Below are 23,330 nucleotides of genomic sequence, written 5' to 3' on the forward strand. Positions count from 1 at the left end.
TGGTCAAGAATTACTCCTGACCGTTGTGCACGTCTGATCTGCAACTACAGGAAACGTTTGGTTGAAGTTATTGCTGCCAAAGGAGGTTCAACCAGTTATTAAATCCAAGGGTTTACATACTTTTTCCACCTGCACTGTGAATGTTTACATGGTGTGTTCAATAAAAACATGGTAACATTTAACTCTTTGTGTGTTATTAGTTTAAGCAGACTGTGATTGTCTATTGTTGTGACTTAGATGAAGATCAGATCACATTTTATGACTAATTTGTGCAGAAATCCATATCATTCCAAAGGGTTCACATACTTTTTCTTGCAACTGTATTTAACACCCCATGGACCTTAGATGCATTTCATCCAAAAATTTAATGTTAGGTTTAGCTTGAACTTATTAGGTTAAAGGTTGGACTAATGCTATCCATCTATCATTAGTCAAATTTGATTGATATAGCAGATTTTTTCACAGCGTATTCACAGCACCCCCGTCCCCCTCCCCCACCTTACTGTACAGAGCTATGACATATATCGCTACATTATCATCTATTGTTTATAGTCCTGACGGACGTTTCCGGTGTTCACGTCTTACAAGTTTGTATGAAAAACCCAAAGAAATAAAAATTAAAATGTAAAACACGAGCAGCAAGAGCTACAAGGGGAGCGTCCTGTAGATGGGAGGCGGAATTGCTTTATAATGGTATAATTATATTTTGTCACCACAGGGAGGCAAATGCATTACCGCCAGTCTCTTATTCATCCCCGCGGTTCCATTTTTTTTGTTGCCGAGTATAAATCTCCTATGAAAGCTTTGCGTCCCTATTAATTAGCGTGTCTGCTATATGATCAAAAGGGACGCCATGAAAACGGGGATAATCATGCACAAAATGCCCAAACATTGCCTCCTATATGCATTTCCCAATATACGGTTTTACTGTAGACCATCTGCTTGTACCTTCATTTAGATAACGAACCGGTGTAATTACATTATTTTTTTTCCTTAAAAGTGAAAATATTTCGAGACAACGTAAGCGTATGTTCAGGTATTTGTTCCAAATTTCTGGTAGAGAAATGACTCTAGAGATGAACCTTATTATATTTTGTAGCCATTTACTCCTGGCTTCCTACCTGAGCAGAAAGAGATTACATGGTTAATTTCCAAAATGAAGGCGGACTGTCATGTGGCGGTTCTTGTATTGCCTTCTCTAGGCAAGTTACAGACGCAAGGTGGACGGACGGACACGCAGGAGGGGAGGAAGAGGAGAAGACGAAGCCTCTGTTATGTCTGCCCCTCTTCTACTGCCTACAGGTTAGCAGAGGAATACGACTGCAGGATCAGACTACAAGTGGCTTGTTTGTAGTCTGTCACCTTGGCGACACGTAGGTGTGCCTAGTGGCTGTATACACAAAATGGCAAAGAATTTTTTTAAATCAAAACTGTTTGCAAAGTTGCTCACTTCTTATCTAAAATATTTTAGAAAACATAAATAGTGTTGAGCGAATCGATCCGAGTTTCAGGGAAAATTGGATTCGCTGCAAAGCCAAATTTCCTCGGAGCGAATCGATTTTCCTCGAATAGCGGTAAGAAATTTAAAAAAAAATCATACTTACCGCATTAATTTCATTGTGATGAGCCGGCTGCCGCTATCTTGATAGAAGATCTCGCACAAAATCCCTTGCACTGTGATATATGATGTCAGCACTCCGCCCGACGTGATGACGTCGTCAGGGGCCACGCGAGATCTCGCTCTAGATCTTCAATCGAGATGGCGGCGGCCGGCTCGTCACAATCAGGCGTAGGAAGTAAGTATGGTTTTATTTATTTATTTTATTTTATTTTACACTGCAATATTGATGCCAGATGCTGCAATCAGCTATGAATGCGGCATCTTAGGGGTAGAATGACAGGAGGTGGCGGCGGGGGTGCGGCGCAATCACCGCTCCCTGTCATTGCACCCGCTACTTACAAAGAAATGCGCTCTGTGGCACGAAGCTAATTATTTTGTAAATTTCGGCGAAGCAGCCGAATCGAATTTTTGAATGCTTCGCTCATCACTAGTGATAACAATTGGTTCTGATTGCTGATTCAGTCCTAGGCAGGTATGTCTGGTATATGGCGGTAGAGTATCACTCTAGTGCGCTATTCCGAAATGCGCAGGATAAAATCTGCTATTTTTCACTCCCTCTGAAAATAAGATAAGGTACGTTTAACAGAAATCCATACTGGCTCATGCACACAGAAAAGACTCATCCATGTAACTGGTACTCAGTGTGTCGCCATATGGTGCCGCCATGACAAATGTGAAAAATCTGAAAGAGGGTCCTCACCTTCCACGTGCCAATCATTATATTGCTGTCTTGTTATGTGGCCCCCTCAGGCACCAGGGCCCAGGTGCTAATACTAACCCTGCGCTCTACAGCTGCCCCCCCCCCCCCCCCCCAAATATATTGTACAGATGACAGGTATACATTAATTTAGCTTGGGGTTTAAATATATATGCAAACAGCTCCTTTTTTAATTGACAATTTTATTTCTAGAAAAATGCTAACTTTAAATTTACCATAAGAGGATACAGATGAATATGAACTTTTTTAGGGCGTTGAATACTTTTGCAAATTTCTACGTTTATATAGATAGTCTTGTGTGCACTTGTGTTTGAACACCGGTTTCCTCCCACACTCAAAAGACATACTGATAGGGACCTTAGATTGTGAGCCCCATTGAGGACAGTTGGATGATAATGTATGTAAAGCGCTGCGGAATATAGTAGCGCTATATAAAATGCATAAAATAATAATAATAACAAATAAGTTTTGCAATTTTCTCTATCTAATCTGACCTGGACTGACCCTGTCCTCCGCAGCTCCAGGGACTGAAGGGCAGAGAACTGAGTGCACCTGACACTATAATTTCCGAAACAGAAGCTGAACCGTTATCTCGCTAACTATTCGGCAGCAGTAAGACCTGCGGGATCCCAGCAGCAATGTCCTTTGGAATGCAGGAGTCTGGAAATTTGTCAGGCCGAGAATATTTGTGCATGTTTTATGCAGAATGTTTTAGCCTACAGACATCACAAGATGCGGGAAGGTGGAGGGAGGTGTATGGGGGGATCGGGGCTCATGGTGGGCAGGTGGAAGTTACTAGCCTCAAGCACTTGGAATAATAATACTAGCGTATGGGGCTTAGAGCGAGGCACAAATGAGAACCGGGTTTTATTTATTGTGACTTTTATATATTGCAACTAGTTCTGTGGTCAAATGTAATTATGAACGTCTAAATATTTATACTGAAAACTACAATAAGTTACGTCACAGAGTTCAGTATGTTCCCGTGGTAACCGAACCGCAAAAAAGAGATCTCAATGTAAATATACTGTAGTAAATTGTCTCAATAGTGCTAATACCTAGAGTAACTATAGTAGTAGGAGCAGTATTAAGCCTCATTCACACGTCAGTTTTTCACGGACGTGTGCTGTATGTGTTCTCCGCGGACAGCACACGTCCCTATTAATTTTAATGTGTGTATTCAGACATCAGTGTTTTAGCACGGTCCGTGGGTCAGTGTTTTTAGCACGGATGCATGCTCGATTTTGTCCGTGTTCAACAGATCCATCAAGTCCATTATAGTCTATGGGTCCGTGAAAACCACAGATGCAACACGGATACCATAAAAAACAAAAGATCCATGCCTCATCATTTGAGAGTCATATTGTGGGTAGTAGTGCAAAAAGCAGTAGTAGTACCAGCCATCCTGCCAGTAATAGTAGTAGCAGACCACTGTCCTCCCTTATTTCCGAAAGGCGGCAGATTATTATTAAGGACAAAGAGGATGACATTGTGGACTGGATGTTTCCCTCCTCCTCTCAGTCACAACAGGATGATGTTGATGTCACCTCTGAGTCTGACATTGTGCCTAGGAGCCAGGGCTCACAGCATTCTTTCAGTTCCTCCTCCTTGCGCCCCTAGAGAAGCCTTTTCGTTGCATCCTCTCTGCCTTTACTGCCCCTCCTAGTGGGGTGCCTTTTTTCCATAACAAAAGGCACCAAACCCATATATGCTATGGAAGATACTGAAGATAGTCTCACTGATTATGATGTGTGAGAACCGTTAGCATTTGGACTGCAATGAGGAGGAGCTTCAGGGGGAGGTGGGGGATGACATGTATAGCTATGTTGGTGGTGGTGGTTGTAGTAGTAGTGGCCCCTGTAGCCATAGTGGTTGCACTATGGGTAGTGGTAGTGACAGTGGCACTCAGATCAAATACAGAGCAGGGAATCAGGAGGGGGCCAAGGCCCATTGTGAGATATCACGGTCTGATAAAAGTAGTAGGGGGGTGAGGAGCCGCATTGGGTTGCTTAGGTGGAGGTGACATCAGAGCCCATGGCAGTGACAATAAAAAGCAGAGGCAACATATGATCAGAACCTACAAAAGAACTGTCAGGGCCCAATCTGCTTCTATTATGGGCAGCTTAAGAACTGGTGATACCATTAATACTGTAGATTTAGGCTCAAAATGTTTCAGACCTAAGCCAAGCTTAGCTGCCATTAGCTCTATGTGGTGTGTGTGAATGTCGCCCGTCTGGCAGTTTTTCTACGATAAAAGCAATGCCATGTGTAACATCTGCAGGATTAAAATAAGCCATGGACATTAAAACAGAAACATAGGCACCACGGCTCTATTAAACCACATGAAACAGCACCAGTGGATCCTGTGGGTAACTAGAAGCGTCCGCCAGCCAGCACAATAAGAAGGTCTTCCTTCTCCTGACCTCCTTTGCAGCAGCAAGACCTGCATCCATGTGCAGTATAGTGTCCTTGTCATCATCAGTTACTCATTCTACTGCTCAGACTACTCTTCCTCCTCTTTAGCTTAGTTGTCTGCCATTGATAAGGAGATGTGTGGCCAGGAAACAACTCTACATGCCCAGCAATCCACAGGTGCTCAAGCTTAGTTCCTACCTGGCCAAGCTGTTGGCACTGCAATCACTGCTGTACACTTAAAGGATTCTGCCCCCTTTAGTGCGTGCTCAGATTCCTGGAAGATACCTTGTCGCCATGATCTCTCCAAAACAAACATCCACAGCAATGAGGCTAGGACCTATTGTCACCTCCACGTTTGTGTCAGTATTTTTCCCACAGCAGGCACGTTCTACTCCATGGACATCCTCCCATCCCCAAAACCTTTTCTCATGTGTAATGTGAAGCATTGCTATGTGGTGTTGGAGCTGATTGGCCTGGGCAAGCGTAGCCACATATCCAATCAATTGCTAAAGTGCATCAAGCAGCAAACATCCTGGCTGTCTCCCTGCCAACTCCAACTGGACAAGGTTGTGTCACAGCTTTGTCATGGGCTAGTGGTAGTGGACCATGACACTTTTGCCGTGCATGCTTGTTGCTGGTGGCAATGTGTAGTTTGTAGCATGTTTTGCCACTTTCCCTTTAAGTCTAGTTCACTTCCCATTTCTGGTGTGCATGGGGTTAAGGTGTGAGCAAGGTGGAGCTGGGTGTGGCCTCTTGGCTCTTATAGTAACGGTGTTTGGAGCCTGAGGTCAGAGTTGACTTCAGCTTCTGGTGGAGCTGGAGTTATGCTGCCATCCTGGACCTTTCCATCTCTCCAGCTTGAGGGCCACCTTGTTGTACATAGTTTGTCTTCCCATTCTATCCTTCTTGTTCCCCTACCTTACCTGTGTGGTTGTTTGGTGTGGGTTTATGTTCAGGGTGTGGTGTCTGGTCTTGTTGTTGCTACATGTCTGGTCAGTTGGTGTTTTATGACCGGCATGTATGCAAGACGTTACCCTGGGTGTTGTGCCTCCGGTGAGGGGGCTTTTGTGTTCCTCGGAGGGGGAACAGCGTTGACCACCAGCCTGCACAAGTGGGCTCCAAAATTTCCCGGAGGGGTGAGCCACAAGTCTAGGCAGTGAGTGTCTTTCTTCCCATTGCTGCGGCAGGTAAGTGCTATGTGTCCCAGAGCTTGTTATCCAGGTATGATTTCTGTCTATGGGTTCTTACCTGCCGACCCTCTTCGTTTTTCACTGTCTTTTCTGTTTATGTGTTTCAATGGGGATTCCTACAGTTGTGGTGATGTTCTAGGGGTCAGGTGGACCCCCTCTAGAACATGATTGTAGTATTGTTGTTTTCCCTGTTGCTACTGGCTGCTAGGCCTGTGGGAGACTCTGGTTCATCCGTGTCTTGGATGAACCAGTCGTCTCCTAGCCCTGACATTATTTCCAGAGATCTCCAGGGTTAGTAGGGCCCGAGATTACGGAGTATGAGCCCCCTACCATCAAGGCCAGCTCATACAGTTAGGAGGTCATTGACAGGATGCGGGTGGCATTAGGAGGTGACCTGCTCCCCATATCCTGGTATACAGGCCTAGTGGCATATCCCGCCGACCCTCATAGTACGGTGGGGAGTTTTCCCCACTCCCCACCGTGACATTATTTTCAACAAGGTGGCCCTCAAGCTGGACAGATGGAAAGGTCCAGGATGGCAGCATAACTCCAGCTCCACCAGAAGCTGAAGTCAACTCTGACCTTAGGCTCCAAACACCAGTACTATAAGAGCCAAGAGGCCACACCCAGCTCCACCTTGCTCACACCTTAACCCCATACACACCAGAAATGGGAAGTGAACTAGACTTAAAGTGAAAGTGCACGGCAAAAGTGTCACAGTCCACTACCACCATACCATGACACAGCCGTGACAGGTTGTCAGCGACAACGGAAGGAACATTGTGGCCATGCTGCATTTGGGAGAAATAAAACAATTAATACAGCAATTATTTTTGAAAATGTACAGTGGCTTGCAGAGTATGCTGGCCATGTCCAGGAGATTGTCCTTGCATTTCATCCATTCTAATGTGTCAAGACACTCCCTCCTGGACAGAACAGTCTGCCATTTACACCGATTGACATTCCAACTTGCTGGAATTCCACCTTGCATATGGAGCATGAGTACGAGTAGCATAAAGCCATAAATGATTTTGTCATGAACAGGACCACCTCACCAGGGAGCATGTGTTGTCTTAAGGTCAGGCAGTGTCAGCTCATCAGAGACATGTGTCTCATACTCATGCTCTTAGAAGAGTTTACCAGATTTGTCAGTAGAGACAACTGTAGCATCAATTATGACACCCCCCTAATATTTATCTTGATGCAACAAGTGATGTTGTAAGAAGAACAGCTTCCTCATCTTGCTGGCCACCCTGTGGGGACCCATACAGTGAAAGTCCCAGTGAGGAGGGAGTGGAGAAGAAGGATGAGGAACTACCACAGGAGGTGGAGGAGTCTCTTGTGTATATGCCATGAAGGGTAGGGAACACTGCAGCCTTGTAGTCCACTCACACCACTGGCCCAACTTATTAGCACTAACCTCCCGAAATAATGGTCCACAACTTGATGACAGTCCTTGACTTGACTAAATGCTGGGGCCTAAACCTAATGAGGCACAAGAGTAGACAGACAGAAAGAGGCCAAAACCAGACAAACAAAACTAAGACCAGAGCAGAAACCAAAAGTCAAATACACAGCAAAGTGTAGATAAAGTTAGAGACAGAGTCAGCAGGCAAAGGCAAGGTCACAACCTAGCAGTGATGCTTTTATGCTTTTAGAGCCTCACTATCAAAGTAAAATGGGGGAATGTTTTCCTGTTGCTGAAAGGGAGGCCAATTTTCTTTATTACCAGAATTCAGGAATTCACTGTCTACACAGATTGCCACAGCTTGGCAGGTGGCATTGTCACGGCCAAATGGACAAAGTTGTCCTCTGCCAATGTACAAAATATCTCTTTTGTCAATATGAATTAGGCTTGGATCCATGAAGATTTTCACACATCTCTGGCTGAGGACAAAGAATAGATCTGCCATTGCTGACGGTGGCTATTTATTGTCAGCCCCTTCATGCAACAGCTGTTGTCTGCTTGTCTGTTATTATGTTCTGTACCATATAGCTGCCGCCACCACCACTGCTGCTAATCCAGCTGTTAATCCTCCTACTGCTGTTTCCATTACACTCAAACCCAGCAGCCACTACTACTACCCCAACACAGCCGCACATACATCTACTGCCTTATATGTTCCATGCTATGCTGTTTCTGCAGCCGGTATTATTGTTTCTACATGCCTCTTATTATCCTACCCTTTCCACATCCACACTGCACTGCTCCAAACAAAAGAGAGACATTTTCTAGGCTTGTTCAGGACAAGGCACTCTTTCTTCTGACATTAACATGTGTGTGTACAAACAAGGGAAGGGTTCTGACCCCACTGAGGCATCATTTTTGGACACTTGTTTTCTTTTTCCATAACATCATGTGTGTTTAAACACCATCTGCCCTGGATAGAGACAATTTTTGGAACATTTTAATATGAAAAAGCATAACACATGCAACGGCGTGGTGTGTTTTTAAACAGCTTGTTAACACCCTCAACCATGCGTTTACCCATAGCTATGTCACTTTGACATTATTTGACAATGCAGTCATTGCGTTAAAGGGCGGGGGAAGGCAGAGAAAAAAACTTAGGAGACCCCAAAGTATCATATACCAATTTTCAGGCCAATTATAGTAAATTAAATTCGTGTAGAATCGATTCAGTCACCAAAAATTTGACAAATCAGACACGAAACGAGAAGTTTCAAGAACTTCCCTCATCCATGCATTATATTATAATGTATCAGTAAGGGATGCAGACACACGCTATTGTGTAAAAGCTTAGGTGTATTTCTTTAAATATCCCCCCCCCCCCCCTACCGATGACTACAGAAGAGTATAAAGTACCTCCTTTCCCATCAGTGCCTATAATACAAATATTGAGTAGGGAAATGTAGTGTTAACAGCTCTCAAAATATTGGCTTCTTTTCATTAATGGCCCCATAAGACCACTGTGCTCATCCTAAGGGAAACACAAGGACATAAAATGCAATGGAGTGAAAAGGTCTGTGAACGGGAAAATAAGCGCTGGGTGGGGGGTGGGTAAGAAAACATATCAAGCTCTTCTGTATTTCTGCCTGCTCATCACTTGTATAGGGGGCTTCTGCCATTCACATCGCACGGCCTCCTATTAACAGATGTCCTGATAACTTTACAGAAGGGGGAAGGTCCCGGCCAAGCTCTCTCGAGTCTCGGCCTATTGTCCATCCGTCAACCTCACACCTCGGCTGACTTGGATAGAGAAATAAGCAAACTGTTTATTATCACACTTCATCATACCCGCCGGCATCAGTTTTGCACAATAAGGAAAATATTAAGAAATGTCCACATTTAATTAGTGAGACAATCAATAAAATATTTTCTTTTCAAAGCTTAGTGGAAGCCATCAGCTAAAATATTCATCACTGAAACATTGTACATGTTTTATGCTTCTGTGTTCCCTGTTACAGTATAATAATAATAATAATAATAATAATAATAATAATAATAATATTTATTTATTTATTTATTTATTTAAATAGCACCACCATATTCCACAGCGCTTTACAAATTCATAGGGTTCATGTACAAAACAAAAGTAACTGGCTAATATCAAACTGAAACACTAGGAGTCAGGGCCCTGCTCGCAAGAGCTTACAATTTATGGTTTCTACATTGTAACAACTAGAGCCTGTTATCTCCAAGACAAGTCAGGAATGTTTTTAAAGGGTATTCCCATCTTATAAAGTGATGGTATATGATTGGTGGGAGTCCGTCCTCTGGGCCCCCCAATGATTGCAGGAAATGGGACCATCTGTAGGTCCATGCACAGCCGGATGGGACAACTTACAAGAGGATACAACACTGCACAAGGATTCGATGGACTGGTGAAGGTCCCAGAGTTCATAAAGTGATGCCATTCTGTATATTACCCTTAAAAGAGCATCTCTCAACTGGATAAACTCTATTAAACCAGACATGCTTCATGGTAGGGTTGATCCTTCTGATTAAAATGGTACCTCTCTTGTAAAAATTGGTTGTGGTGTTCCTAAGAAAAAATGACTTTAAATCTGTATGCAAAGAAGGGCTCCAGCACACTGAGGGGCGGAGCTCTGATCTCAGCTTTTCCAGTGCTGGCCACGCCCCTTGGTGTACTAAAGTCTTCTTTCTCAGGAATGCCAGAACCGATTTTTACAAGACTGGTATCATTTTAATCAGCAGGATCTTCCTTACTAGGTAGTATGCCAGATTTAATAGCTCCCTAATATCTCAGCTTCCCAGATCCCAGTGATGTTGCAGTCCCATGCAAGTTCCTTACTATTGAGTGGAGTCTGGCTTTAAAATGATATAATATACGTATAATGATTGTATAATAGAGGAATTCAACCAACGTATCCAAATATAGCAATGTACGATACCTAAAGAGGCCTTCAGACTGTGCTTATATTCAGCAGAAGCAGAGAGCAGATTGCCTGGTGTAAATTTTTTATGTTAATGCCTTCCTAGACGGAATATAATAATGATAAAAAAAAACATTCCTAGGTAATAGTAAATCTCCTGTTTATACGATTGTAGCAGTCAAAACCTATCAAAATTTCATGAAGGTAAATGTAGAATCGCTGGAAAAACTGCTAACGCTTACTGACCAAGCTGATGACTGCTATTACCGTATGTAAGAAGCTCACCGATAACCCAAACAGCAAATATTTCACTATAAATTGGTACTCATTTCAAGAGTCCATTCACATGTGCTGGAAACTGCATCCCCATCATGTTACAATCTGAGAGCCAGAGAACGCACAAACTACTCCACTCAGGAGAAGGCCCTAAAATGCTGTCCGACTGCCAAACTGCCCAGTTCCCCCTCTCTAGGACACCCCTGTGTCTATTCCCTCCAGTAAATGACAATATAATCTCAGGAAGGGCTCTATAAATTGAATTTGCTTTTTAATTAGGAGGAGGCGGAGGAAAAGGTCTATGTATCTAACTGAGGAGAAATGGGGTCCATTATCTTGGACACTGACAAAATGCCCAGCTACTCAATTCCCTCTCTCTAGAACACTCCATGGACCTTTCCTTCAGCGAGTGATAATATTGTCTCAGGACAAAGTCTTTGACTGCTTTTGATATCTTTAATTTCGGGGAGGGAAGAAAGTCTTAGGCTCTCCTCAGCTGTTACACTCTTAGGGCTCGTTCACACGACCGTGGCTGTGGACCGCAAAATGCACGTGTACCGACCGTGGCCCAGCCGCGTGGGGATCGTGGACCCATTCACTTGAACGGCTCCGTGATCCCTCCGTTCCGCAAAAAGATAGAGCATGTTCTATCTTTTTGCGGTGCGGAGGCATGGAACGGAACCCAAGGAAGCACTCCGTAGTGATTCCGTAGTGTTACATTCCGTGATTCCGTTCCGAACCATTCCGCATCTCCGGATTTGCGGACCCATTGAAGTGAATAGGTCCGAATCCGTGATGCGGAATGCACACGGAACGGTGCCCGTGTATTGCGGATCCGCAATAAGGCAACGGGCAGCACACGTTCGTGGGAACGAGCCCTTAGATACAGTACAAATGCCCAACTGCTTAATTCACCCTCACCCTACATACTCTTAAGAAGGGCTCCATGACTTTGCATCTGCTTCCTAATTAGGGAAAATGGAGTCTATGCCCCATATTAGTTGTTATTCTCTTGGAGACTATAAAAAGGTCCAACTGATCAATTCCCTCTCTCTAGAACACCCCAAGAAACTTTCCTTCAGAATGTGACAAAATCATTTCGGGACAAAGCCCTTGACACTGCTTTTTACACTGTCGAGCAAAAGGGTAACAATGTTTTCAACTTTTGACCTTCAGGCTCCGTATCTCACCATCCACTACAGCTTTGACCGTGAGACTCCCATCACTTTATAGACAATCATCTTGGCTATCTCATCCATAAATTGGACGTGCATTTATTTAGCATATGATTAGTTCTGCAGATTCTTCTCATATAACTGCATTGTTACTGTTTTGCTCCTGGTGGTAGAACAATCTTTTTCTTGTATACTACAGATTACAACCTATTCTCACATTCCGTAATGACTCAGTGTGTTTTTAGGTTGATTCCCAAGCGAAAGGTGACTGGTTCGAATCCAGGAGCAGCCATGAAGAATATTTCCTAAGAAAAGAGAAACAGCATCATCCATCTAATCGATAGGGGTATGTCGGCCAAGAAAATTGCCAAATTGCATCATGTGAGCGCCATGACAGCTGGAAGAATAAGAAATGAAGTCCGTCCATCCATTCCAAAGCAAAGAGGTGGACGTCCAGGCAAAATATAAGAGTCAACAAGTCAGCTCATCACAAGGTCTATCAGTTCTGGTGCGACAAACACGGCAGTGGAGGCGGCTCATATGCTTTATAATAGTGAGATCACAGACATCCATGCAAGCACCATGCAATGGGCATTACACAGGTCTAGAATGGTGGCCTGACAAAAAGGTGAAGAAACCTCAACTTCAATATCTTCATAAGAAGCGTCGGCTCGAGTTTGGAAAAAAGTACAAACAGTGACAGTAGAAGATTGGAAATGGGTGATTTTTGAGTGAAGAGACAAAAGGCAATACACTGGGCTCTGATGGTGCAAATGGGTCTGGAAGAAGCAAGAGAAAAGAGGACTAATGGATCGAGAAATTGAAGGAACTGTCAAGTTCAGTGGAGGAAGCCTGATGATATGAGATTCTTTCATAGCCAAAGGCTTTGGATACTTAACCAGGATCGATGGTGGTCTCAATGCTGAGCTTTATGTGACTATCCTACAAGACAAGTTATTTCGTACACTTGAGTCCTATTGGTATGAAAAGGACGACATAGTGTTCCAGCAGGACAACGATCCAAAGCATACATCAAGATTGGAGAAGAAATGGTTTAGTGACAATGAAGTAGAGGTGCGTGATTGGCCCCCACAATCCCCAGACCTCAACCCAATCAAACACCTGTGGATAGAGTTGAAGAAAATTTGCAACTCTATTGGGAATGTGTAGAAGAGACCTGGGAACAGATTTTTGTCAAGACATGTTTATATCTGATCAAGAGCATGCCCAGAAGGATTCAGGCAGTGCTGAAAGTCAAAGGTGGATTTACAAAATACTAACAAAGTAATATCAATTAAAATGTAGAATTTTAGGAACAAAACAGTAACAGTGCAGTTACATGAGAAGAATCTACAGAACTAATCATATGCTAAATAGTTGCAAGTCCAATTAACCAACTGATTAACTCGTTCTCTCTAAAACACTCCTATGTGTATTTCTTCCAGTAAGGGACAGTAAAATCTTAAGAAGGGCTCTATCACCTGGCATCCTCTTCCTAATTAAGGAGAAATTGAGTACATGCCCCATATTAGCTTTTATTCGCTTGGGCACTGTCAAAATGGCCAACTACTCAATTCACTCTCTCTAGAACACCCCATGGACCTTTCGTTCAGTAAGTGGCAATATCGTCTCAGGACAAAGTCTTTGAAATAAACTCTTTGGTCCTCCTCAGCTGTTGCACTCTTAGATTCAGTCCAATGGCCAAACTACTTAATTTACCCTCTTTAGAACAGCCCTATGTGTATTTCCACCACTAAGTGACTACATAATCTAAAGAAGGGCTCCATGACTTGGCATCAGCTTCCTAATTATGGAGAAATGAGGTCTATGGACCATATTAGTTTACTCGCATTCTGTCAAAATGGTCAACCACTCAATTCCCTCTCTCTATAAGACCTCAAGGACCTTTCCTTCAGTGAGAGACATTATCATTCCAAGATGAGGCTCTTCACTTTGACCATGATTTTTTAATTAAGGTAAAATAAGGTCTAAGGTACTCCTCAGCAGTTACTCTTTTAGATACAGACCAATTTTCCAACTGCCTAACTCAACGACTCTAGAACACCACTATGTATAGTTCCACATTAAGTGACAATGTCATCTCAGGTCCTTGACCTTGGCACTGATTTTTAATTATGGTTGAATAATGTTTATGCCCCCTTTAGCTGCTGCTACTCTCAAATACAGTCCAATTGCCTAAGTGCTCAATTCACCCTCTCTAGAACATGCCATGGACCTTTCCTTCAGTCTGTAATGATATCATCTCTTATCGGTAGACATGTAAGCATCATGTCCCCAAAGTATTAGTATGTATTACCAAATACAAATAGGAAGATGGGCTTATTTTAAAGTCACCAGAGTATGAACCTATCACTACATCTATCACTACATCACTGCACGGATCATATTAGTATACCCAGTTAGCAGAGCTGTAATGTCGAACCCTTAATGTTCCTCAGTATCTCAGAGATGATAAATGTTTTGCACTACAGGACTCCAATAGGCAGTCGGGGTGAATATTTAAAGTAAGAACCCATAAGAGTATAAATCATCATCAGCCTCAGGACTATTAGATGTGACTAGAGGCGTAGTCCCTTTATTGATAACGAAGCTGTTTCTGTTTGCTTGTTGGCTTCAACTTGACCTCTGTCGGGGATATGCCGGTGAACCAGCGTCTACACCACCCAGTCAAATGCTGCTAATGACATTTCTCATATCCAGAAGCAGTGTGTGGTTAATTCTCCTTAATGAATCAGCAACATAAGACTTGCAGCCAGAAACTTAACCCATCCTGTGTCTGGATCAGGAACAAAGGGGATATGGCCATTATACTGTGTAGTAGGACAGAATGAAAGTGCTATGATGCAGATGTTGAATCCCTCACAATCCTGCACATTAATTCCAGGATAATTATGAAGAAATGTTAAATTTACTTGCCAAGTTCTTTTCTAGGACATAACAAATCTCCTCGAAAATGGAAAATACACAATAAATTTGCATATTTCTGGGCACCCTGCACCTCCCTGAGTTGAAGATTGGTTTTAAATCAGTTGAATTTTTTCTTGCCCTTTGCCAACTTGGATTCAATGAAATTACAGCAAATTCTGGAAGCAAACATAACACAAAGGCCTCATGCACACGACCGTTGTGTGCACCCGTGGCCGTTGTTCCGTTTTCCGTGATTTTCTGCGGACCCATTGACTTTCAATGGGTCCGTTGAAAACTCGGAAAATGCACCGTTTGTCATCCGCCTCCGTGATCCGTGTATCCTGTCCGTCAAAAAAATAGGACCTGTCCTATTTTTTTGACGGACAACGGTTCACGGACCTATTTAAGTCAATGGGTCCGTGAAAAAACACGGATGCACACAAGATTGGCATCCGTGTCCGTAGGCTACTTTCATACAGACGGATAAAAGCTTTTTCAGAGCTGAGTTTTCACTTTGTGAAAACTCTAATCCGACAGTATATTCTAACACAGAGGCGTTCCCAAAGTGATGGGGACGCTTCTAGTTAGAATATACTACGAACTGTGTACATGACTGCTCCCTGCTGCCTGGCAGCACCCGATCTCTTACAGGGGGCTGTGATCCGCACAATTAACCCCTCAGGTGCCGCACCTAAGGGGTTAATTGTGCATATCATAGCCCCCTGTAAGAGATCAGGGGCTGCCAGGCAGCAGGGGGCAGACCCCCCTCCCTCCCCAGTTTTAATTTCATTGGTGGCCAGTGCGACCCCCCCTCCCTCTATTGTATTAATATCATTGGTGGCCAGTGCGGCCCCCCCGGCCCCCCCTCCCTCCCTCCCTTTATTGTATTATCATTTGCGGCCAGTGTGCCGCCCCCCCTCCCTCCCTCTATTGTATTATCATTGGTGGCCAGTGTGCGCCCCCCCCCCCCGCCCCCCCCCCTCTATTGTATTAATATCATTGGTGGCCAGTGTGCGGCCTCCCCTCTCCTCCCCTCCCCGATCATTGGTGGCAGCGGAGAGTTCCGATCGGAGTCCCAGTTTAATCGCTGGGGCTCCGATCGGTAACCATGGCAATCAGGACACTACTGCAGTCCTGGTTGCCATGGTTACTTAGCAATATTAGAAGCATCATACTTACCTGCTGCGCTGTCTGTGACCGGCCGGGAGCTCCTCCTACTGGTAAGTGACAGATCATTAAGCAATGCGCCGCACAGACCTGTCACTTACCAGTAGGAGGAGCTCCCGGCCGGTCACAGACATCGCAGCAGGTAAGTATGATGCTTCTAATATTGCTAAGTAACCATGGCAACCAGGACTGCAGTAGCGTCCTGGTTGCCATGGTTACCGATCGGAGCCCCAGCGATTAAACTGGGACTCCGATCGGAACTCTTCGCTGCCACCAATGATTGGGGGGGGGGAGAGGGGAGGCCGCACACTGGCCACCAATGATATTAATACAATAGAGGGGGGGCGGGGGGGGCGCACACTGGCCACCAATGATACTACAATAGAGGGAGGGGGCGCACACTGGCCACCAATGATAATACAATAGAGGGAGGGGGGGCCGGGGGGGGGGCGCACACTGGCCACCAATGATAATACAATAGAGGGAGGGAGGGGGGGCCGGGAAAGGCCGCACACTGGCCACCAATGATATTCAAAACTGGGGAGGGAGGGGGGTCTGCCCCCCGCTGCCTGGCAGCCCCTGATCTCTTACAGGGGGCTATGATACGCACAATTAACCCCTTGAGGTGCAGCACCTGAGGGGTTAATTGTGTGGATCACAGCCCCCTGTAAGAGATCGGGTGCTGCCAGGCAGCAGGGGGCAGTCATGTACACAGTTCGTAGTATATTCTAACTTGAAGCGTCCCCATCACCATGGGAACGCCTCTGTGTTAGAATATACTGTCAGATATGAGTTTTCACGATGTAACTCAAATCCGATGGTATATTCTAACATAGAGGCGTTCCCATGGTGATGGGGACGCTTCAAGTTAAAATATACCATCGGATTAGAGAAAACTCCGATCCTATGGTATAATAGGGACTCCTGACTTTACATTGAAAATCAATGGGGACGGATCCGTTTGCAATTGCACCATATTGTGTCAACGTCAAACGGATCCGTCCACATTGACTTGCATTGTAAGTCAGGACGGATCCGTTTGGCTCCGCACAGCCAGGCGGACACCAAAACTACTTTTTTTTCATGTCAGGGGATCCTCCAAAAATCAAGGAAGACCCACGGACGAAAAAACGGTCACCGATCACGGACCAACGGAACCCCGTTTTGCGGACCGTGAAAATGTGGTTGTGTGCCTAACTGTAAAAAAAATCTGAAGTTGAAAAGAAAATGGCTTCTACAAATGGCTAATTTCCACAATAGACAACCTCAAAAGGTGCAAGCTGAAGGTTTTACCATGGGCCTCATAATGCCCTGATCTGAACATCATTGAAAATCTGTGGGTAGACCTCACAAGAGCAGTGCATGCAAGATGGCCCAGGAATCTCACAGAACTGGAAAACTTTTGCAAGGAAGAATGGATGGAAATCCCTAAAACAAGATTTGAAAGACTCTTGGCTGCTACAAAAAGCGTTTACAAGCTGTAATACATTCCAAAGGGGGTGCTACTCGGTACTAACCATGCAGGGTGCCCTAGGTTTTGCTTTGAGCCCTTTTCCTTTTTTGGTTTTATTGAAAATGGGGGAATGTGTCATCTTTAACTTTTGGAGATCATTTTATCTTTAATTTGCATAACTGTTCACAGTCACAAACTGTTCACAGTTCACAGTGCCCAAACTTTTGCATGCCACTGTAAATTATAGGTGGAGGACAGGGGCGTAGCTATAGGGGGTGCAGAGGTAGCAGTCGCTACCGGGCCCAGGAGCCTAAGGGGGTCCAAAGACCCTTGTGCCACATAAGACACTGGCATTATAGAAAGTGCATACTGGTCAATTTACACCTCTGGCTGGAGGGAAGGGGTTAGGTTAAGAATTTGGCATTAGTGGGTGCCCTTTTAATGTTTGCCTCAGGCAGCAGGAAGGCTATGAACTCCCCTGCCCCTTGCCAACAAGCACTGAGGGATGGGGGCCCAAGCTGAACTCTTGCACCAGGGCCCATGAGCTTTTAGCTACGCCCCTGGTGGAGGACCTACACCGGGATTCCACTGATCAGCTGATTGAGAAGGCACCAGTGCTCACAGTAGTGCTGTGACCTTCTCTCTGCTCACCATGCACAGAGCTGTCCATTTGAGACTGTGTTTGGTATCGCAGCTCAGCCCCATTCACTACAATGGAGATGATCTGCGCCTAGGCCATGTGACCAATGAACGTGACGTCACTGCCTAGGAAAAGCTGTGAGAAGGCCGCGGCACTACTGCGAACACCAGTGCCTTTTCGAACACCTTATTGACGGGGGTCCTGGGTGTTGGACCCTCACCAATCAGACACTCATGACCTACTGTGGCAGATATAATGAATGAGAGTCAACCACCAGAGAAATGTCATAGACTCCCCACAGAGACCATGGGCCATGGATATAGAACTTTATCTGGGTGTATATTATAACTTTCCTGTCTTATCTAGGCCTTCAGTAACACAGTTATACTGTTTGCCCACCATCTAATGATAATGAGATGGCTCTGCTCATCATGTCCCATTCTTTACAGCAAAGCTGACAAACAAGCAGCAGAAAACAGAATTCCTACTGTGTCCCCTCTAGTAGCCAATGTGGAAACTGCAATATATAAACATATTAATTTAGCAATAAAAACAGTAAGCATGTTTAAAACATTGAAAGTGATTTATTAAATCTGATTTATTAAACCTGATTGAAATGATATATTGTTCTCTCATGATAGATTCCATTACAGTATTCTGCTTAGCTGCATTTGGAGATTTTCCAAATGCGCTGGTATTCATTACTGTTTCATTGTACATCTGATGTTGTAATACAGACGAGCACCACAGAAATAGCAGCGTGATATCATGAAAGTAAATGGCATATGCACGGCATTAGACGTTCTTCTGTTTCCAGGCTTCATAATTGACTATTTGCAGTTGTTACATGTTAGATCTTCAGAGTTGGATTTCAGTTACAGGAGATTTTACTAAGCTTAGATTTCAATAAAACATAAATCCCCAGCATTAGCAGAAAGTACAGGTAGATATTGCATTATGAAGTTCTGAGATGATCCTGGAAGTCTTACAGTATTTACTGTGCTGAAGGCAAAATATTTATATAGAAAATATATTCAATATAAGAAAATAATATATCATTTACAGTCAGGTCCATAAATATTGGGACATCGACACAATTCTTTTTTTTTTAAATTGATAGTTTTTATTTTCATAAAAAACACTCATATGAAAAATCAAGTAACATTCTGGGTCATGGGTGTCAAACATGCGGCCCGCAATGAATATCTTTGCGGCCCGGCAAAGATGCAGCATTGCAGACTGCTATGTATGAGCCGGGAGAGAGGAGGGGCTGGAGTCCGTAACTAGGGGCGGGGCCCGGTGCAGTCACTGTACTCTTACACCGGGCCCCGCCGATCACCGAAGTATTTATAAACGTGAATCCTTATCCTGTTATTAAGTTGAACTAACGCTGCGCTCTCCCATGTTCCCCTGTATCTCCACAGCACTTACTTAAGCTTCCATAGCAGGCAGAGCGGACGGCAGCAGTAACGTCACTCACTGACGTCGCGCGCCTGATCCGCCCACTTTATGAATGAAGCAGGCGGAGCAGACGCTCGACGTCAGTGAGTGACGTTACTGGTGCCGTCCGCTCTGCCTGCTATGGAAGCGTGTTCGTAAGTGCTGTGGGGATACAGGGGAACATGGGAGAGCGCAGCGTTAGTTCAACTTAATAACAGGATAAGGATTCACGTTTATAAATACTTCGGTGAGCGGCGGGGCCCGGTGTATTGGGGGACACTGTTATGAGGGGGATCTGTGGATGACATATAGCAGTGTCATCCACAGATCCCCCCCATAACAGTTCCATCCACAGATCCCCCCACCTCATAACAATGCCATCCACAGATATCCCACCCCATAGCAGTACCATCCACAGATATCCCACCCCATAACAATGCCATCCACAGATCCCCCATAACAGCACCATCCACAGATCCCCCACCCCATAACAATGCCATCCTCAGATCCCCCCACCCCATAACAATGCCATCCACAGATATCCCACCCCATAGCAGTACCATCCACAGATGCCCATAACAGTGCCATCCACAGATCCCCATAACAGTGCCATCCACAGATCCCCATAACAGTGCCATCCACAGATCCCCCATAACAGCGCCATCCACAGATCCCCCATAACAGTGCCATCCACAGATCCCCATAACAGTGCCATCCACAGATCCCCCATAACAGCGCCATCCACAGATCCCCCATAACAGTGCCATCCACAGATCCCCCATAACAGTGCCATCCACAGATCACCCATAACAGCACCATCCACAGATCCCCTATAACAGTGCCATCCACAGATCCCCATAACAGTGCCATCCACAGATCCCCCATAACAGCGCCATCCACAGATCCCCATAACAGTGCCATCCACAGATCCCCCATAACAGTGCCATCCACAGATCCCCCATAACAGCACCATCCACAGATCCCCCATAACAGTGCCATCCACAGATCCCCCATAACAGTGCCATCCACAGATCCCCATAACAGCGCCATCCACAGATCCCCCATAACAGCGCCATCCACAGATCCCCCATAACAGTGCCATCCACAGATCCCCCATAACAGTGCCATCCACAGATCCCCCATAACAGTGCCATCCACAGATCCCCATAACAGTGCCATCCACAGATCCCCCATAACAGTGCCATCCACAGATCCCCATAACAGCGCCATCCACAGATCCCCCATAACAGCGCCATCCACAGATCCCCCACATGACAGTGCATCATCCACAGATCCCCCATAATAGTGTCATGCACAGACCACCATTAATTCAAAGCCCACCAAAAGCACAACTTTTGGTTAAAAATATTTTTTTCTTATTTTCCTCCTCAAAAACCTAGGTGCGTCTTATAGTGAAGTTTAATATTTGTATATATATATAGGTCTCACTTGTGTTATTGGGCAACGGGATGTTGGGGGTCAGCAGTCATGAAACAACAATGTTCTATGAAAATGTACGATTTTTTTATATTTTTTTGATGCAGCCCACATAAACTTAAATTTTGTTTTTTTGGCCCATGTTAGCCTTTGAGTTTGACATGCTTGTTCTAGGTATATAAATCACTTGCATAATGTAGGTTTAAAGATAATAGAGTATAAGCGTTGACAACGTTACACTTCTTAAGGAATACATGTAAATGAGATGTTGATATGACAGCACAAGGCGTATAGGTTGTACATCCTAATAATCAGAGAGGGGGAGGGAAAAAAGGAGGGGGGTGGGGGGGTCGGTTAGACATAGAATAAGATCTATAAAGTCTCTTTATAACTTGCATGAAAGTACTATGAATAATGCCTGAATTTTTTTCCAGGGGCTCCATGTATTAAGAAAAACAGATCTTGTTCTCAATTCCCAATGAGATATCTCCTCCAATCTATATATCTGGTCTATCTTAGCATACCAACTTTCAAGACTGGGGATGTTTGAGGTAAGCCAGAGTTTTGGAAGGAGTAACCTAGCAGCCCCTAGCATAAGTGAGAAAAGGGAAGCCTTATATTTGGGAATTTTCTGGACCCCCAGGGTGAGGAGGGCTAATTCCGGGGTACAAGGAATATTAGTTTGACATATTCTGTTTATGGTTCTCATTATCTCATCCCACCACGCCCTGATCACCCCACAAGACCACCAAATATGAAGATAGGAGCCTTTTTCTGTTTTACATCTCCAACAAAGGTCAGAGGAGTCTTTGCTGTAGAGGCAGGTTTTGTCCGGGGTTTTGTACCAGCGAGACAAGATCTCGTAACTATTTTCTTGTGTTCGGGTCCATCTAGAGAGTCTGTGTGGGGCAATCAGCATGGAGAAAATCTCCACGTCTGATAAGGAACGTTGTAGATCTCTCTCCCACAGACCTACTATAGCTGGTTTGGGATCAGAGACTGGAGATTTTAGATTCCTATATATTGTAGAGATAGGTTTGGAGGGATAAAGTTTGGTGTTTAGAAGTTTTTTTCAAACCAGGAAAGTTCAACATGGGTCGAGGTGTTTTTAAGGGAAGAGAGGATTTCTGTTTTTAGGAAATTCAGTGGGATGGGGTTACAGAACCTTGTTTTAAGGAGGTCACATAGCTTTTGGTCAGGTAGTAACGTCCCTTCTGAGTCTATTAACATCCCTATGGGGGCGTCGGAGGATCGCAGAGAGGGGGGAAAGCTTGCTCTAAGTTCCTTCGGGGCTAGGGAGACTATATCCTTGGTAAGTAGCAAGGGGGAAGGAAGGGACATGAATCCTATTTTAGCTGAAAACCATCTCCATGTTTTTAGGGTATTTCTAATCATAGATTTAGGGATAAGGCGTAGACTAGGAAGGGGTTTTCCTGATAATAAAAGAGCCCGTAAGGGAGTGTTTAGGAATGAGTTTTCCAGCGCAAGCCATGATTTGGTGGGGGGAGATCTAATCCAGTCAATAATCCTATACAAAAGAATGGATCTCATGTACATTCCAGGATCAGGTAATCCTATCCCTCCATATTTTTTTAGTTTGGAAAGAGTAGAGAAGGAGATACGAGGGGCCTTACCTTGCTATATAAATTTCCGGATGTGCTTGTTCAAAAGCTTGAAGAATGAATTGGGCAATTCTATTGGGAGGGTCTGCATTAAGTATGTAAGCCTTGGCATTATCAGGGACATAAGTAGGTTTTTCCTCCCAAACCAAGATAAAAAGGGGAAATTGAGTAAGTCTAATTGGGCAATAATGGAAGATAATAAGGGTTTGAAGTTTAGAGCATAGAGATCGGATAAAAAGGGGGTAAGTTTAACGCCTAAGTATGTTAATTGCTGAGTATCCCAATTAAAGGGAGTGGAAGCTTTGAGGGAAGAGAGAATTGTGCGGGATAGTCCCATGTGTAGAACCTGGGATTTAGTAGGATTAACTTTGAAATTGGATAGGGATCCAAATTGGCTCAATAGTGAGAGAATAATGGGCATGGACTTAGAGGGGTTGGTCGTAATTATTAGAAGATCGTCTGCAAAAGCAGCCAATTTAAATTCCAATCCCCCAACTTGAAGGCCTCGAATGTCATTTTCCTGTCTCAAAGCTTGCAGGAGTGTTTCCATAATAAGGACGAAGATAAGAGGGGAAAGGGGGCATCCCTGTCTGGTCCCGTTTCTGATTGGGAAGCTAGATGAAAGGATTCCGTTAACTGACACAGACGCTGAGGAATGGGTATACATCGAGAAAACTGAGTTAATGAAAGAGTCTGGGATTTGGAATTTTTGTAATGTAAGACGGATATACGACCAATCAACCCTATCGTAAGCTTTCTCAGCGTCCGTGCCAATCAAGATCAGGGGTGAGGATTTATGAGCAGCGTAAAAAAGAGAATTCAGGACTTTAGTAGTATTATCTTTGCCTTCACGGCCCTTGACAAAACCCACCTGATCCGGATGGATTAGTGA

The 23,330-nt window shown here is 44.4% G+C and overlaps 1 protein-coding gene across 4 annotated transcripts in view; it reads right to left on the reverse strand.

The window, feature by feature from the left end:
* THSD7A (thrombospondin type 1 domain containing 7A) overlaps positions 1–23,330 on the reverse strand; it is a 520,549-nt gene that overhangs the window by 336,536 nt on the left and 160,683 nt on the right. The window lies entirely within an intron of this gene.

The sequence above is a fragment of the Bufo bufo genome, chromosome 5 (assembly GCF_905171765.1).
Source record: "Bufo bufo chromosome 5, aBufBuf1.1, whole genome shotgun sequence".
NCBI classification, from domain to species: Eukaryota; Metazoa; Chordata; class Amphibia; order Anura; family Bufonidae; genus Bufo; species Bufo bufo.